Source organism: Excalfactoria chinensis, chromosome 4 (assembly GCF_039878825.1).
Source record: "Excalfactoria chinensis isolate bCotChi1 chromosome 4, bCotChi1.hap2, whole genome shotgun sequence".
In the NCBI taxonomy this organism is placed as follows: domain Eukaryota; kingdom Metazoa; phylum Chordata; class Aves; order Galliformes; family Phasianidae; genus Excalfactoria; species Excalfactoria chinensis.
This window is the reverse complement of record NC_092828.1, coordinates 30295550-30314823: the sequence shown is the minus strand read 5'-3', so window position 1 is coordinate 30314823 and position 19274 is coordinate 30295550. Positions and strand designations below refer to the sequence as shown.

Here is a 19274-nt window from a genome sequence, read left to right as displayed (position 1 = left end):
ACTTATTTTTCATCGTTTTCTGTTTGTTGACCATTACAAAACCTTAATACGTGGAAGTTCAATCTTTTTAGAAAACTTATTTCTTAGTGACACTGCACAATGTCTTCCTGTAAACTCCTGTAAAACATGTCAAGCCAATCAAAATATTGCTTGTTTACTACCTCTTGTAGACACCCTTTGCAAGTAGCACAATCTTCCCCATTGTATCATTCTCATACATATACCTACAGGTCTATCCTTCATTACATAATTACTATTGAATTCATTCTGAAGCCAGATTATTTTTACCTCTAGACTTCCCAGTGTTTCTGTTAAACTTCTTTAAAAGAGGGAGTCACACTTGCCATCAGCTATTCTTTCAGAAATTGTAAGCAATAATTTGAATGTCATAGTGAGTTAGTGATTTCAGACAAAAGCTTGATTAAAACTCCTTGGTGAACATCATCTTGCTCAGGATGACATCCTCATCTTCTCAGTTTCTTCTCCCAGCAATTCAATTTGAAGAAAGATCCTCCAAAATGCATCCAAAGATGTTGTATTGAGGGAACCTTTGGGACCTCCTCATGTCCCTCTTCAAGAAGAACAAAAGTCAGCTTTCAGCTTGCAAAAGAATGAGCTGTTTGCCTTGTAAATTCTCTGGCAGACTTCATACTTGTGATGTATTTGTACACAGATTCTTAGTAGCTTTTGATTATTTGTAAACTCATTCATTATAATAATTTTGACCTGGTCTAATTATGTTTTATATTAAATTTAATAATGTGCTTCATATTAGTCTCAGTAAATTACCTGAGTTCTTTGTTTTGGTTTGCTTTAGATGTGCACAGCTTCTAGAACCCAGCTGGTAAGTGGAAGACATTTGCTCTCCAACTGTAGTATAGTTTTGTTAAAAGTCTTGGTGTCACTTGAAAACTTTTCTCTTTCACGTAAGCATGCTTCCTAATGTTATATATAAATTTCTCTTATTGAAATTAAACGCAGTGACCATTAACTTCTTGTTCTCTCTGAGCTAAATTTAAGTACTTCATGAACACTCTTAGAATAGCTACAGTCTGAAATACACTGCTCTGTGGTCAAAATTAGCTCTCCTTTTCTGCAGTTCGTTAATCTGATATCTATTGTATCTAAAGAGTGTTGTGCTGCTCTTTCACACATGTCAGTTTTGCCCCCAGGATTAGCTTAAACAACAGGGTCATAATACACAGTCAAGTTATACATTCTGGCAGAATTCAAGCACACCACAGCCAAAGGGCTTGCCAGTCTCCTTTCCTCTTACACAAGGACCAGGGAGCTACACATAAACCTAGATGTGTAAAGACTTCAGACTTAATTCTAGTTCAGAAAACACAAAAATAACCTCATTTATTCTGTCTGTTGGTTAAGTAAAAGTCAAACAAAATGTATTTTTCTCTATTTTCTGCATTATAGAATCTTAGAATCACTGGGGTTGAGAAAGACCTGCAAGATCATCCAGTCCAAAAAGCAACCAATCATCAGTAATCCTTACTAAACCACATCCCTCAACACATCTAAATATTCCTTGATCACCTCCAGGAGATTCAGTTACTCATCCCCAAGCCTGTAACGTTGCCTGGGGCTGCTGGGGACAAACGCAGGACCCAGCACTTGGTCTTGTTGATCTTCATTCCATTGACTTCGGCCCAGCTATCCAACCTGTCCAGCTTGCTCTGTAAGGCCATCCTAGCCCCAGGCAGATCAACACATCCAGATAACTTGGTGTCATCTCAAAACATACTGAGGGTGCACACAGTGCCATCATCCAGGTCATCAATAAAGATATTAAACAGGACAGACGCCAGTACCAACCCCTGGAGAACACCACTTACGACCAGTTGCCAGCTGGATTTAACTCCATTCACCACCACTCTCTAGGCCCAGCCCTCCAAGTCCAGCCAGCTTCTTATCCAGCAAAGAGTGTACCTGTCCAAGTCATGGGCTGCCAGCCTCCCCAGAAGAATATTATTATATTGCAGACAGCATCAACAGCCTTTCCCTCATTTACAAGGAAATCAGGTTGGTCAAGCAGAATCCAAATTTCATGAACCAATGAAAGTTAGGCATTATTCCATGACTGTCCCACACATCATGTGATCTCCCTCAAGATGATCTGCTCCATGACCTTCCCTGGAACTGAGATCAGGCTGACAGAACTGTAGTTCCCCATATATTCCTTACAACTGTTCTTGTAGAAGGGAGTCACAGTCCCATGTTCTGCAACCTCTCTGGTTGACCAGGAACACTGATAGATAATGGAATGCAGCTTGGCTATCACCTCTGCCAACACCCTCAGCATCCTCAGGTGGATCCCATCTGGTCCCATGAACTTGTGATAGTCCAGGTGGAGTAGTGGGTCTCCAGCTGTTTCCACCTGACTTGTGAGCAGTTTATTATCCCCTGACCTGGACAGGGAGTAGAGAGTACACCCAAGGATACCTGGTCTGATTTTTGAAGACGGACATAAAGAACGCACTGAAAACCTCAGCCATTTCCTTTACCTTCAGAGGTCGCCTTCCCTGCTGCACCCAGTAAAGTATGGAGATTCTCCTTAGCCCTTCTCTTATGTTCACGTATTTGTAAAAAAGTTTGTTTTTTTTTTTTTAATTGGCCAACAAAAAACTCCTTCCAATCACATTAGTTACAGCACTGCTGATTATCACCATCCTGAGAACACCCCATTTCAAACATTAACAGTCTTTTTGCTATTACTGTGAATTTACCAGTGTTCTAGCCCCTGAATTCTGGTTGCTGAACAGCACTTTCTTTATTTTCATAGAATGGCTTAGGTTGGAAGGGACCCTCATGACCACCTAGTTCCAACCACCCTGCTACAGGCAGGGACACCTCCCAGTAGACCAAGATGCTCACAGCTACACCCAGCCTGGCCTTGAGTGCTTCCTGGGAGGAGGCAGAACAAGTTAACTGTTGAATCTGTCCATCTCTGAATGAAGCAATACCTAACTCTAAATTCAATTCCAGCTGAGATTTGTGCACAAATGTATTGCCCTCTTCAGGGTCTCTGCAGTAGTTTCCTGTCTACTCATCACTTCATTTCTAAGCTACAGAAAAGTTGAAGCAAAAGCAAAGGAAAACAAGGAAAATAACGTTACTTTAATAGGTTTTTTTACTATCTCTGATGTTTTCTTTAGGAAAAATAATAATAACAATCAACTTTTTAAACTGGTTTAAAGCAGAAATTTTTTCACCTAACCAAAAATACAAATATTCCAGATTTCCGTGTTTCTAATCCAGTAAACTGTCTTTTAATCCTACTGAATTGCCTTCATACTGACACATTGGTTTTAAGATGTTACATTGCCCGGGCCCTTATTACAAGAGAAATGAAAGATATAAACATCTGAAATAAAGCATGAAAGCTTCTCAGCACACAAGGTGCTGCTGGCAGCATGCATCTAATTTGCAGCTGGCCATACTGAAGCTTGTAAAGTAATCTTTAAAGAAATGCTGCCGTTATCTTGCAGCTCCAAGCAGGCACACCTACCTGACACAGTACAGTTCTGTTTTGGAGCTTTGCGTTTGTTTCAGGGAGGGTTTTGTCGGGAGGGGTGGTTTTGAGGTAGGCTGTGTTGGGTTCTGGGGGGAAGGAGACGGTTTGTTTCTGAGGGTTTGGGGTGGTGGGGCACGCCCTTATACATTTTAAGCGGAGAACGGCGACCTAATATAAATACCAGAAACCACTGCTGACGGGTGGAGCACAGCTGGCGGCTTTCTCACACTGAGGAGAAACTTTCCGGCGGAGAACTACGCTCTAAGCCCACCAGTTTCGCTCTTCCTCCGCACCGCTCACACCCCGCTGCTTGGCGGCTGCTTCGTGTCGCGTGTTTCCGCTGCTCTCGTCCCCTGCAGCCGCCAGGCTAATCCCTGCCTGGGCCTCAGGGCAGCCGCCCTGCAGCTCCTGGTAAGGGCAGAGCAGGAGGGCTGCACGCCGCCTCGAGCAGAGGGACGGGATGCAGCGGCTGCCGGGCCCCAGACGTGCTCAGCGTCGCCTCTGCACCTGGGGAGAGCCCACATGTAATAAGTGACCATATACACGATATCAAATCCACACGCCTCCACAGGCAATGCAGATAGAATTTCTTCGCTTGGTTTCCTACTGCAGCTTTGCAGAAAAGACGTTAAAAAACGCACGCAACAAAAAGAAGCAATACTACAGAAGCAGCTGCAGGTGGCGAACTTCCCCCGTTTTCTCGGGCTGCGGGCGGCACCACGCAGCTCTGCCCCTTACAGCGGGGAGAACGTGATGCAGCAGAAAGCCTCCCCTTTCCACAAAGAAAAAGCATTTACAGATGGTATCTTCAGGCCCTGAGATTAAACATACCTGTACAATACTATGTGCTTATATGAAAGTCATGCTTCTCAGCATGCAACTTGCAATTATATGCAAGAAGAATTGCTTAAAAGCTGCTGCAAGTAAAAACCAGTAATTAAACTATCCTGACATAAATGATATTCTTTCAGAGTATAAGAGAAAGAATCCATCATTCTTAATTCAGGTTACGTTTGTGGAATACTACTAGAGCTATCACATGAGCAAAAGCCTTAAATTTGCATGCCAAGGATCAGCGTTCACCTGAACAGGGGCCTCTGACTCAGGGCTGACAACAGTCCCAAAGGGCTGGGGCAATAAATCCACTCAATAGACAGAGATCTCTGCTCCTCCAATCACTTCTGGAGCAGATGCCATAAGACAAGGCCTGCACAATGCTGCTTCTCCTTACATTTTTTAGCATCCCTGTTTGAATTGCCTGTGGTCATGGATTCCTGTCTGATGTTGGAAAGGAGCTGCTGTAGTAGAAAACCTTGTAAGGAGAAGAAGTAAAAAATAAATGTTTTACGTCTCCAAAGAAAATTCAGAAGATTTACTCAAGCATCGCCATAAAAAACACTGATATGACATGAAATTTGCAGATGAAGTCTCCAAATATAAGGAGAAAATATGTATTTTGGGGTAGTTCATTCAGAAGTCTCGTGTTTAAAATGCAAGAGGGAGATAAAGATTAGACATGATTAAAAGCTTCCTAGTCAGGAGTGCTTCATTAAACTTCTGTGAACAAAAGAATGATGTCAATAGATATTTCCAAATAAATATCTAAATATTCAAAATACAAAACAGATGTAATTAAAAGAAAAGGATGTGGCCAAAGCAGCACAAGAAGGCGCTTTGTTAAAGCTGTCCTCCTGCCTCTGCCTGCTGGCACATGGGAAGCCCACGTTGGTGTTGGTGTGCCCTGTGAATTACAATATAGCAATGTTGCGTGCTTTCTAGAGACAACGTAGCAGTGAATACACAGAAAATAGGCTCATTACAAAAGAAACAAAGAACTGGGAAGCCAGGAGGATAAATTACAAATATTTTTAAATTATTCAGACGCAGCAGACATGACTGCTAATCCTAGGCCAGATGTCTTTCTGTTGGGAGTATTCCCAAGAGATGATTCTCCTTACATAGCATTTCCTTCTACATCCTGCTGTAAACTTTGCATCTGTTTCATTTTTCAAGCCTGTCATGTGAAAATATCTTACCGTAAGTTTCCACCATTGTTCTTTCTGCAGCTGAAAACTCCCTCTGCTTGCATTATCATCTTCCACTCTGCAGAAAAATTTGTTGGTTTATTTCCTTCTCCCGTTTCCAAAGAGCTACGCAGGCAGGGTACTGAGATCATCACTATCATTTTGGTTACTGTATGCAACACATATACAGTGTTCTGAGAAAAGCAGAAATTGTCCTGACCAAGGACATTTCTGATAAAAAGCAACATAGATGTTCTTCCAGTTGTTTTCTCTAGCTCCAATACTACTCTCTTAACAGTTCATGCATATTTCATATTTATCGCTATTTATATCTATTTCAGTAGCATCTAATAATCCAAATCCAATTTTAAATCCTGAGTGCAGTAAGAACAGCATGTGCACACAAATATAAAGTCTTCTGTAGATAGAGAAATGCCTGAATTGATTTTTCTTTCAGTTAAAAAGAAGAAAGTTACACAGAAATTTGCTCCTGGACTTGCACTTCACACTACCACAAAATGTTAGAAACAATTGCACAACACCCAGAGCATGCTCCCAGCTCAAAAAGGTGGTGTGCTGCATCACTTAGTGCACTATGTTTGATTTCTAAACTGGGGAAAAGAGCTAAAGAAGCGATCTTTTTTTCCCCTCCCCTTTAAATAGTTTCTTGTAAATGGAAGTACTACTTATTGTAAATAAAAGGTGTCATGCAGACATCAGTGATTCAAGAGGAGTTCCAAACTTGCACACTATGCAACATAAACACATTATGTGTTATAATTCTTCTATCCAAGGGGGTGATAAACACTTTAGAACTCTAAACTCCTCTTTACAATTGCTTAGTGTTTTCAGTTAACAAGCATAACACCTCCAACTCTCCACATTTTCTATTATTCCAAATGTCTCCTAACAGGAGCCAATTAAAATGAAAACTAACTACCACCTGCTACAGGACACTTTGTGATGGCCTTGGCTCTTTGGAAACTACTTCCACTAGCTATTGCCAAAGGCAGAACAGTGAACCCTATGTGCCATGGATATGTTTCTCATAATTTGTAGCTTTCATTTATACCCGCTGTGTTCAACCATGAACACTAAAAAGGACTGAAGGGCAATTTTCTATTCTCTCATCACATCATCACTAGAAAATAACAATCTGAGATTCCCATATAATGCATAGAATCTCTCATGGAAAGTACTATATCCGGAGTTATATTTAGTAGAAAAGGAAGTACATATTTAATTGCATCTAAGACACCAGCAAGCAGATGATGCTCAGAATAAAACTAAGCAGTGTAACATACAGAACATACTAAATTCAGCTAGATTTATCTGTTGTTTTCAACAGGATCTGGATAAGTGAAAACACCACTCATACAAACATGGCACCAGAGTAATCTCATCCACAACATACTTTTCTTTCTAATAAACCACTGATATTTTTTTCCAGTTAGAAACTGAGAAACTTTTTTTTTTCCAAGTTAAATTCCATAGTCCTATAGATCAGGTGAAATGAATTCAAAAGTGTTTATCAAAAAAATCACTTCACTTTACTGAATATTTTTTATTATTATAATATAGTGATTCCAAAAGAAAATAAAACTATTTTGACAATCACAATTTCTACTGAGTTCCATTAGGCATGAGGAAGTTGAATAAGGCTCACTGAACTATATCACAAAGGCTACACAAACATAGTAATATTTTTAGGAGTGAGAGGGGTCACTCTTGTCTCATTTATAATACAATTAGGTGAAAAGAAACACGATGAAATCTAAGTGTAATTCCAAATTAATTGCTACAAACGAGGCCAAGATCTGGCATAAGCAGTTACAAAGGACTGGCAACAGGATGCAAAGTTGTTCATGACTCAGATGAAGTCCAGGATCCAGTAGGAATGGGTACCCTTTGACATCTGTTCAGCAGCTTATGGGAACTGGGAAAGCAGTGTTCTTACCCAGTTGCCAGCAAGCAGCTGTCTGGGTTGCAAAAAAGCAGTATCACAAAATGACAGTAACACAAACCAGCAGTTTTACTCATTTTCCCCACCAGCCAAAGTCATGCAGCTACAGTTAGAGTATCACAGGAACCCTGAACTCTAAATCTTCTTTCAAATGTTAGTATGTATGTTTGCCTCAGCTGGCAGCTATGGTGGTACAATCTCACAACTTCTGCTGGATTCAGAGGCAGGTTGGGCTTACCCATGTCTGCCTGTAACCTAAATATACCTAGAATAATAATTATGACTGTTTTCTGTATTGGTGCACAGGCTAGTCTTGCCCTTCAAAGCCCTTCACTACTTTTCATCAAGAAATCAGTTAAATATATACATCCTTATATTTATTAACCCTTCTGCTAATTAAACATTCTTACAGTCCTAGATAACTAAATATTGAAGTTATCAAGCTCAGGCACTGTTAAGTCCAGCAAAATGTGCATTTTCCTAGCAACTCCTTACCACTAGAGAAACTTAAGTCTGACAGCAAGAGAAGAGGAATATAAAACAAGGAAAGGCTTCCAGCTCTTCAGTGTTCTGGGCATGCAGCTGTATTGCTTCAGTGTCACTCAAAATCCCACCCACATTCAGAAGCAAACTGAATTGCTAAGATTGAGCTTGGATGTCAACTGAGCTTTTGTAGCTTTCACCAGCTACAGGTTTACAAGCCTGCAGCTTTCAGTCAGCCTCTCTTCAAATCTTGCTTTATGTAATCGTTGACACCACCCCTATAGATTGCTATCAGAGCAAACCTGTTGTTTGACATGCATACTGCCAAAGTGAAAAGAATAAAGATGCAGGAAAACTAGCATCTACTCAATAAACTGGATTTTGTCCCAGAGCTGAAGAAAGTCAACTTCGACCCTGCTTACGAAACCAGAGTTTTCTCGTAAAACTCTGTGAAAATGCAGAGAGGAACAAGAGTTCCTCCTATTCAAGTAAGAAGAAAGCATCCTACCACCCATCTGTTTCGACTCTAAAATATTCTCTGGCACAAGAGATTGGTCATCTTCCTTAACTGCTTGTCCAGTGACAGGTCAGACTGGGGGCATTATGGGTGTCCCATAATAGTACTGTGTAAAAAGAGCTGAGCTGGAGCAATGTGTGCATTTTCTTCAGTATGCATTACTTGAATGCACAGTGCCACTGACATTTGTACTTTGCTAGGTGTGCATCCCAGACAATTAGTGGGAGATCTGTTCTCATCCTTGCATTTATTATTCTATTACTCCATTTTAGGAACTGAACAACTTAGCCCTCCTTTGCCTCATTGGTGGCTTTCCACAGCCTGTGGATAGTTTCTATGGTTACTATGAGGACAGCCTTATGGGGCTGCACTGCCAGCAGCTGGCAGCAAAGGGTCAAGGTGAGAAACACTATGGGTATACATTTTACAGAGCTCTTAGAGGTTAGGTAAGTACTTCAGAGGTCAAGGAAAAAGAGAGGGCTAGTAGCTAAATATAGAGTGATTAAAACAAGGAAAAGGAGGCAGAAATTCAAAAACCCAGAAGACAAAACTGCAAAATTAATTTCAATAGTAAGGTGAAATGTGAACTATCTCTGTGAATAATATTTGTCTCAGCAAAAAATTAGTATTTGCTCTTTGCTCTACAAAGTCAAGTACATACTGAAATAAGAAAAGACTGACTTGAATGATCAGCTTTCTGTTAGATTCTTGCCCTCTGCTTTGTGCTAGACAAGTTTCTGTTTAAAACCAGCACTGGTTATTAAACACAGGGGCTTTTACTAAAATCCCACTGCTAATATCCTTCAGGATACTTGATAGCATGCCAGCTGTACTGTGAGCTCATAGGCAAGCAATGCAGGCATTTTAACACCAGGCTCTATAGGCTCCAGGCTCCAGAGTGGCATTCTCTTAAAAAAAAAAATAAATAAATAAAAAAAAAAAAATGCACTTTAAGAGGCTCTCTCTGCTGTGGATAGGTCAGGTCCTCTTCCCACCTCATTTGCAAATGCAGAGCTTCTCATTCCCATTTAAGAATGTGTGACATCATTAAGTAATCAAGTACAAGTAACAGGGAAGAAATGGCAAGCCAGCATGCCAACATTGTGTCTGTTCACTGTGAACTTGGACATGGTAAAAGCTTTCACTATATTCCAACTTAGAGCCATTTTGTTACCCAAAATTAAAATCACCTCTATTAGTTATTAGGAAAGCAGAAATACCACTCAATTAATCCAGTAGAAAGGCAAAATTAAGAATACATTGTTCCTCAGAGCACCAAGGTGTTGCCCTGCGTACTCTACTTCCATCTGTTTTCTTACCTTGGAAAACAAAATTTAAAGCCTACTTTTATTTTTCAGCTTAGCTCAGCTCTTTCCCTACCAAACCACACTTAACAGAAATAAAATTGTAATACACAGTGGGTCTAACACAATGCATGCCAAATACCATGCTTTGCTATTTCACTAATGCAGATTATACACACACTCAAATAATAACAAGTAAATAAATAAATAAATTATGCAGACATATAGCTATTTAAGTACATTGTATCCTTCTGTCCATCGCTAGAAATGTTGTGAACTCTTCAGGGAATGGATTATGATGAGACATTCATGCAGTATGTAGCACTAGGAGACCTTGATCTTAGCTGAAAGCTATATATGCTGCTAAAATACCTGCTTTGCAAACATAGATAAAGACTGAAGTGACACAGAATTTAAGCTCAATATTTGACATGTCTGCAGGTTACTGATGAGAAGGGAAAGGTGTTTCTATTTTTTTTTTCCTCAAACGCCGATAAATAGACAGTTAAAAAGTAAAATCTGAGGAATGACAGATGACTCCTATCAGCATTTTCCAGAAATAAAGATGGTTCCCCCCAAATGCTAAACAACATTGCACATTTCTTTTGTTACACCTGGAAAATGCATTACATAAATGTTATGTCTGACTCAAAAACAAACTTTTACATATATTTTCTTAACTATTAGGGCTTTATACAAAATACATATTCTGCTGGCCGATCTAAAAGCTTTTCTGGATTCTTCTGTTTTTAATTGTAATTCTAAGTCCTACATACAGTTACTGGATCATTTCCATGTACTTTCAGTAAAACGTATGCATCCTACAGACATCTTCACTAACGTATCTAAATTAGCTCTTTTCATTATGTAGAGAAAAATAAAAAGCAGGAAAAGAATGTTTTTCAAATACACATTCATGTTTATGACTTCTTGTTTGCCTTCTGTGCCTAGCGTACCATATAAAGGCTTGTCTGCCACCAGTCTGACCCTGCATCCAATTCTTGTTGAATTGAGTTCCTCTGTCTCCCATACATGCATTCATGACACAGGACCCTGGGCAAAGACTTCTGAGTTTTCACACTGACTTGTTCAATAAAGGAATATGACTGTCTCTTCCCTTTAGCTTTTAGGAAGGATGACTAGCCCATATACTATCTGGAACAAAGTCCATTATTGCTTCCTCACGTATGCTCCTGCATACTGTACTTTCCTCCTCTGCCTAGCAGTTCTAGTCTATAGCTCCCAAAACACTGAAGAACATACTACTCCAATTCATCTGATCTTTCTCAAAGACTCTATAAACTAAAAAGCTAGTGTATAAACAATGCATACTGTATAACAATTCATTAAATGTTACCACTTGCCTTAAAACTGTAAATGCCACTGTATAGTAGGAATAATAATAGTGTTCAATATTATCAATAATAATAGTTGTTCAATAAGAGTGGCTATTTGAAAGTAAGGGGAGCCCATAAATCCTGGAATTTGCCCTCAGAGCATTTTCCCTATGGGGGTAACTTTCTCCCCTTGATCCACTTAAACATACTCCAAAGGAAGGACACTGTAGCTACAGCTACACTGCCTGGCTTGCCAAACATACAGCTGGAATGATGTAGAGATAGTTATGTATAGTTAGAATAATACAAGAATAGTGGTAAATAGATAGACAGAGAATATCTATAGGAAAAACTCACCAACTCTGAGGCCTTCAGTCAAGATGGAAAATGTTGAGGCATGCCACTAGAACTCCACAAAGGAGCAACCTCCAGAAAGAGATGCAGCCTTAGTGGTGGTCAAGCCCTTAAATGAAATCTAGGAGATGTGGAGTCAAGCTCCATCCCTTCCAGGAGCACAGCCAAATTACCTTCACCTGTGCTCCCGCAGCTGATCCAACACTTGCCTCAGATGGCTTAATCAGAGATTCAGGCTGTGATTAACAGTTTCCCATACAGCCACCTGACATGTATCCTTTGGCCTGTATAAAATATTTCTGCTAATGGTCATACACAGAGCTTGCACTGACAGTTGCAGCTGCTGCATGATTTTGAATGTGCAAAGGCCATTTCAGCTTTGACCTTATACAGAGTGAATCAAACCCTCAAACCTTGCAGCAACTTCCAGCTTCCTCCCTCACATGGCTCCTTCCCTCTCCAAATCACCAGAATGGATTTGGGCTTTCCAGCATCTTCTCAAACAATTTAACATTGTGGTCACATCTCAGAAGTGAAAGTTGTCCTTGGCCTGGTCCAATGCAGAAACTGAACTCTGGAGGAAAAGATTTACTGGGTTAGCATGTATTCAGTTGAGTAACAGTGGAGTGAGAGCTCTTAAGCCTGGCTATATAGCCCAAGCTAATTTCTTGTCATCTGCCAAAGCAGCATGCTCCTCAGGGCTACATGCTATATAAAAGACTTCAGACATCAGGTGCAGTGCAAATGTATGCAAAGAGCATAAACCCAGCACTGCAATCAGGTTAGGCTCTTTCTGAAGTTTGATTAATAGGAAAGTCTGTTATTCACATACCTCAGTTGTGCAGTAAGAAACAATGGGAGACCTGGCAAGGTTTCAAGCTGCAGTTCGTTGCCAAACTTTGCCAACTCTGCTACATCCTTAGATCTCTATATTGCTACCCTCAATACCTGGATTATCCAAATGCTTTCATTAGTGTTTTCTTCTTGCTCTCAGAAAAGGACTGCAGGCTGCATGAAGAGTACATCCTGGCATGCTGTCAACCATCGAGTGTACCATCAAAATAAATAGTGGTTAGCAGATTCTCATTTTTTTAATTTCCTCTATTGGCTTAAGGAAAGTGCTAGAATGGCTAATTTTTAACTGTTTGTAATTAAATGTTTGCCATTCAGAGCCCCACTTCCAATAAAGAATTTAGTCAAGAGTACCTTAGATGATACAACATTTTGGATTCCTGACAGCTAAATTTCCAACTATTTTATAAGTTAGATTACAAATCCATGCATTAAAGAATACCAAGAGCCAGTTTCTCTCAAGCAAAACTCTCACATCAGTATTCACACAGGTGAAGCAGTCTCCTTTAGTATTCTTACATAGCAGTCCTTTTGTATTCTGCTGGGGCTTTTCATCTTTAGCCCTAGATTCCAATAAACAAGAAATTGGCACACTACCAATCTACTCTAGAATGCCTCAAGGGCATTTGCCTATGTAAGGAACAAATATCATCTCACATCTTCAATAGTTCAGATTACATTTATATTTTCCTCTCTCTTTCAAGTGTTCAAATGTTTCCTGACTAGCTGAGATGGATGGCAAGTTCTAAGGTGCATATTACAGATTCATTTAATGTTTAGATTATGAGATTTCTTGTGGGTAAATTCTGCAGCGCCCTCAGAGGTGAGTCACTTAGGCTGTCTATTGAAATCCCTCTTTTTGTCCATTACAGCAAATAATCATCACCAAGTTTCCTCAAAGATCATATCATTTAAACTGAAACAATCCAATTCCTCACCTCTGCCTTCTGCAGATTATGAATAGAGTGTAAAATAGGTGTAGGATGGAAAAATATACTCTTAGGTAAGTCCTCCGGGTGTTCCAAAAACTCACACAGAAAGCAAGCTCCTTTCTTTTCTTTCTTTGTGAGCTAATTATTTACTTTCTTTACTTCTTAAAGCATCTTATCTTAGCATTCTCAGTGTCAGCCAGTAGCTTCCACGCCTGCTTTATTTCCTGGAAAAACTTTCTGAGTCATGACAGCCAGGTCATTGAGCACCTCATCAATCTGTCTTGCTATTACACACCAAGAGCTGTGTGATTTGGCTTCTACATTTTCTCAGATACTTTTAATTGCATGGCCAACAAAGGTTTTATCTCACTTGACAATTCATCACCCAGTCCCTTCTGGGAGACATCTAATACCATTTTAATTTATCTTACAAAATCTCTAGTTCTTACATCTCATTTATTGGACTTTTAACCTCTTTAAAGGTCACCTTTAACTGCCTTCATCACCTCTGGAACAGTTCTGTTTGGGCATCCTGGGGGCATCACCTTAAAAAGTTCCCTTTTCAGTTCAACTCCAGCACCAGTGTGCCAACATTCAGCATACATCCACAAGAAAGTGATAAGAAGTTCTGTGATGTCATCCTTCTCCTTCACAAAAACATAAACAAATACCTGTTTTCTGAATATCAAAAATGCAGAGAAGTGGTTTCCTTCAGCTTTTACACCAAAACTGTAGATCTCTATTTTGTCACAATACTGGAGTAATAGGTATTTGTCTGATTTTCTCATTGCTGGCTCACTCAGCCACATCAGCCAGCAGACAGTTTCTGAAGCATCAGTTTCCCAGCCTTACAGCATGAGATGGAGCCAAAAGGCACATTCATTTAGTTAAACACGATTCTTATTTAGGCTGTCCATGAAGGATGAATGGCTTGAATTGCATTTTTATTGCTTCATGTATAGCTCTTAAAGGAAAACGTGGTTAGCAAAGTCCACTATAATTTAAGTGTTAAATGCCTGTCTTCAGTCAGTCATCAACATAGCACCAAAGCAGCAGAACATGGAAGGCCTCAGCAGGTCAAGATGATAGCCCAAAATTACATCCCCACTTCTTTTTTAACTGCCAATACCTTTTCTTCTAGGAGCATGGGAGCCATTATGTATCATGTCTGCACTGTGATGCTGCTGTGGCAACTGTAGGGTTGCTTTGTACCTCCTGTCTGATACAAAGAAGATGCTGTTCATCTGCAGAGCAGTATTTCTGGTTTGGGTCAAATAAAGCTTGAAAATAAGTAAGTAAATAAATAAATAAATAGCCTCTGAATTGACAATGCATCCCAGATAGGAATGAAAATTGCACTACTCCAAGGAAAAATTCTTGTCCAGATGAGTCTGAATCAGTGCTAAAAATATTACACTGGGGGGAAGAAAATGAAATCTACCTGCTTGTGACCCTTGAAATAGTCTTACTACAAACTCTAAAATGTTCATCAACTGAGGATTTCATCTTTCTGATAGCAATAATTAGCTGCTTCTAGAATTGGCACAAACCACAGTTCCAAATTAATGTTTGTTAATAGGCAACTATACCCAACAAATTGAGTCCAATACAATTTAGACATAATCCAACTAGCAAATCAAGCTTTAAACTGGCTCAAAGTTTAGATACTGACTGGGATGTGAGAAAAGCAATAAACCTTCACCACTGTAACTCAGTTATTCCTGCTCACAAGCACACCCATCACTATCTTAAAACCAGTCAGGTACCACAAAAATTTGGAAGGTTGTTCCAGAATCTTATTTTTCTTTTAATTAAATAGCCTTCTGTTCTGCCTAAATTAATGAACAGGTGATGCTCCTTACATGTCCTTACATAATCCCTATTTTAATTCTATTGTGAATTTGCTATAATATATTATGCCAGGGAAATACCCCATTCCAGTGTCCTTAATTAAAATGAATACTAGTATAAAATTTACATCAAGTCAGTAAAACTGAACTGTATTTACTGCTGACACAACTGAACTGTTATACAGCTCCTCAGCCTGCAACCAATGGTCATTCCAAGATAAATGCTCAGTTTCAGCAATTATCTTCCAAGTATTCTGGAAACTGTCTTCAATATCATTAGAACCAGAGTGTCTGGCAGCTTTTAGATCATTTCTGTTCTCAGTTCTAGTTGTACTATTCAAAGCATTTCCTCAGAACCAAGAGCTGCAATTACATTCTGCCTGTGCCTAAAACCTCAGACCCACTCCATTTAGGTTCTCTGACAGTCTCCCATGAGGCATAATTCTATTTCGCTCACTGAGCTCATTAGCATCTATTCCCGCTCCAGTAGGTAGGCGGGCCTCAGACTTACAGGGTCTTTCGCTTAAAAGCCTATTACAATGGCAATTGTACACAGAGAAAAGCATTTTTATGAATTAAAGATTAAAGGAAGTCTGTGGATATCAGGTTTTAAGTAAAAGTAACAACAGCCATGCCAACAAAATCTTGTAGTGTAGATCTGACACGAATGACTACTTGAATAAAAAATCCAGAAAGGACAGTAGGTTTGCATGCTAATTGCTTATACTAAGATGTTACTGGAGAGGAGTAACTATCAAAGGCACCACACTATGTTAGGGAACTATTCTGTGAAGGCGTGGGTAATATATAACTTAACTGAAGCTCCAGAATAACCCCTTTTTCTGCTAGAGAGTGCATTATTTTAAATCCAAGACTTGATCACTGTTAAAGCTTTTGTGCTTGTGTCCAAAAAACTGATATTATTTCTACCATGAGATACCTTCCCACTTCAATATATTCGCTTGTTAAGACTTAAGCACTTCATGAGCTTTCCTAAATGAGATAAAATTCCATGTATATCTCAGCAGTACAACATCCCTTGTATATTGAAGTGTTTGTTAGTGTCTCTGAATTGTAAAGTTTAAAAAATAAATAAATAAAAGTAAAGTATTTTTTTTTAAATCTCTCAGAGGAAGGGAAAATGTGGATGCTGATTATGGGAATGTTACCAATCTGTATAGGAGGAGAAGTGACTCATCTTTTATGAACAGTTATCTGAATCTCTCAGCCAATGCCAGCATCATAACTGTCAAGCTTAGAGTATTTCTGGGAATCTAAAGAGCCTGACATTCCTGTCAGCTCCAACAATGTGTACCCTTAATTAAGATATGCAAACACGCATTTATGAAACATTGTTCCTGTCAAGTGATCCAAGGGCTCATACACAGAGGAAATCTATTCTGGAACATGCCAGGGTGTGAATGCAACCTGTCCATGCAGGGAGCTTGCACAGAGCTGATACTGTGATAGCTTTTTTATCCCAATTCCCTTTTAATCAAGGATGAAAAAAGAAATCAGCATTTTGCTGGCCTCTGTGAACTTGCAGTCATATTACACGTCTCATTAATGTCTGACTCTCAATTTTATTAATGATAATTTATGTTGTACATGAGGAAGGAAGACAGCACTTACATAAAGCAAAGACAAAATTATTGTATGTTCTGATTTTAATTAAACACTTGATAGATCTCCAACACTAAACAGAAAAAGAGAGAACACTTAAACAGACACACTCAATTGCTTAAAAAACAACAACAACAAAAGGAAAACCAGTTACATGTAGTATTAACTGAAAAAGACACTTGTAGAAGTATGGAAATCTGCAACCCACTTTTGGAAATCAAGGAGAGGAAAGTTTTAGTAGGAATTGCATGCAAAAATTTTGCTGAATATGCAAGAGAGGTCTCAAGCTGTAAATGTTTGAATGGAGGTCATCCTTGAGACTGCCTGCAGACATGCCTCCTAGACAACTTCTGCAGTCACTTACTTTTAATATTCCAGGGAATAAACACAGGATTTTTCTTTTATAAATTATGTATTTCTGGAACAATATCTTATTTGCTAAGCTCAGAGAAATGAAACGTGAAAGATAATGATTTGGTAATCAGAACCTATGGGTCCAGACTTTCCTCCTCAGAAGGAAATCAAATAGATACAATGTGTACATCTTTTCCAGTCTGGATACTTCCACCCATGGTGAATGGTCACTCCATAATGAAAGCAGACAGCATACAATGCCTGGAACGCAGTCAGTCTGGTCTTGTGTGTGTGTGTGTGTGTGTGTGTGTGTGTGTGTGTGTGTGTGATTATTATCTTTTACTGTCTGTGATGTGATGTAAATGACTGTCTCAGTTTCAGTCTGGAATTTCACTGTGGAACGCCCCAGCTTGTCAAGTTAATTCTATTATACAGAATGTCTGCTCAAGAGTTTGCAGAACTATGCTAACCACCCTAAAATAACATCTTTGATGTGTGTCTTAGCATGGAAAATATCAATAGCCACTCTTTGCAGGGAATTACATTCCCAAAGCCACAAACAGCAGTAAGATTGACCAAACACACACAATAAAAACCACTCTGATGAGTTACAGATGGCAAAATTGAGAATGATTAATGCTGGCTGTCCCTGCCAGCCTACTAGGCTAACTCTACACTAGAGCTAAAGCAGTATGCAGTGAACACATACAACTTTTCTAAAGATCCCAGCAATTAAGACTAATTTGTTTTCCTCGGCCTTGCTCGTGACAATTTTTTTTCCTATAACTATCATACTTCACAGAAATTTAAAACTGTGTGGTAAAAAAATGCTAGCTTCATCTCTCTAAGCTTCTTACTAAGCAGCTTACAAAGATGAAGCTACCATAGTTCAACAACAGAACTACAGACTAGAAAGAAAGATTAATTATGTTTTTCAGTTAAAAAAAAACAAAAAACAAAAAAACACTGAAGTTCAAAGGCATAGTAATCACATAACTAGGCAGTGGTTGTCCCATAACACATGTATCCACATGCCTCATTACAAGGACCTTGTCACTTAGGAATTACAAATATCAGTCTTCAAATAATGAGTTGAAAACATTGCTCATTACAGACCTTGAGGGTTTGGCAACTGTGAGTAGAGGAAAATGTTACGGGGAGACTGTAAGGTGAGACAGGACAAAAAATGATGGCTGGAAACATGGAGGTGATGACAGACTTGATGAGCTGAAGTTTAATTTTTAAATGTATTGGGTATTCTATACTGAAATTATAATATATACACTATTGGTTCCCTCTTCTAACATTCAAAAAATAATCATTATGCAGTTGTAGGGTATCATAAATGCCAACACAGTGTTTGGGGTTTTTTGGTTTTTGTGGGTGCTTTTTTTTTCCCTGAAGATCAATTACACAGCTTTAATGCACCTCAGGATGCATTTTCAAATCCAGCTGTAGTAAGGGATTAAAATTTTTATTTTGTTCTTATTCAAATTCTTCCCCATAAAAGCACAGCTTCTGTGCAAATGAGAGTTAATCTCACCAAGTTTATAACACAAAATACCATGAAAGCAAACAAAGAGTGGATTAACTCTGTCCTGAGGTACAGCATACCTATTGGAATTACCTCCTTTGCTTTAACTGGAATTGTATCATTTTGCTGACATTACAAGAATGAAGAGCATGGCTAATTATCTTCTGGGTTTTTGGGACATCACTATAAAGAATACAGAAAAATCAAAATTCACTATCTGTAAACCTGGAGGAGATTAGAATTGTTCATTCTCCTTCCACACAAAGTAATTCTGAGTCAGTAGAAATGCATGGAAAGTTACTGTGGGTTACAAGGACTCCATGAAGGGGTTACTTGAGCTCATTTTCAATATAGAAAAGACCATTTTTCACATCACTAGCCAATTAAGTGAGTTCAATCAAAGCTCTCATATCCTGGGGCAATGTAAATTCACACAGAATAAAAAATAGCATTCACTCTTGGAAATCCAAAGTAAGAGATCAAAGGCAAACACATAACAATACCACAATGCAAATGAGTTTTTGCCTGGGAAATAAAAAGCTCTGCAAAAAAAATGTCCACAACAGCAGAATTCCTAGAGCTCCAAGTTTTATACATGGAATTAGCAGGGGCTGACTCATC

The 19274-nt window shown here is 39.1% G+C and overlaps 1 long non-coding RNA gene across 1 annotated transcript; it reads right to left on the bottom strand.

Moving 5' to 3' along the window:
• Nucleotides 1-3207: 3207 nt before the first annotated feature.
• Nucleotides 3208-11604, bottom strand: LOC140252015 (uncharacterized). Its single transcript, XR_011903515.1, has 3 exons — nt 11512-11604; nt 5563-5629; nt 3208-4033 (listed from the first exon to the last, which is right to left on the bottom strand). It is a non-coding gene; the product is annotated as an uncharacterized lncRNA (long non-coding RNA).
• Between the last annotated feature and the right edge of the window lie 7670 nt (nt 11605-19274).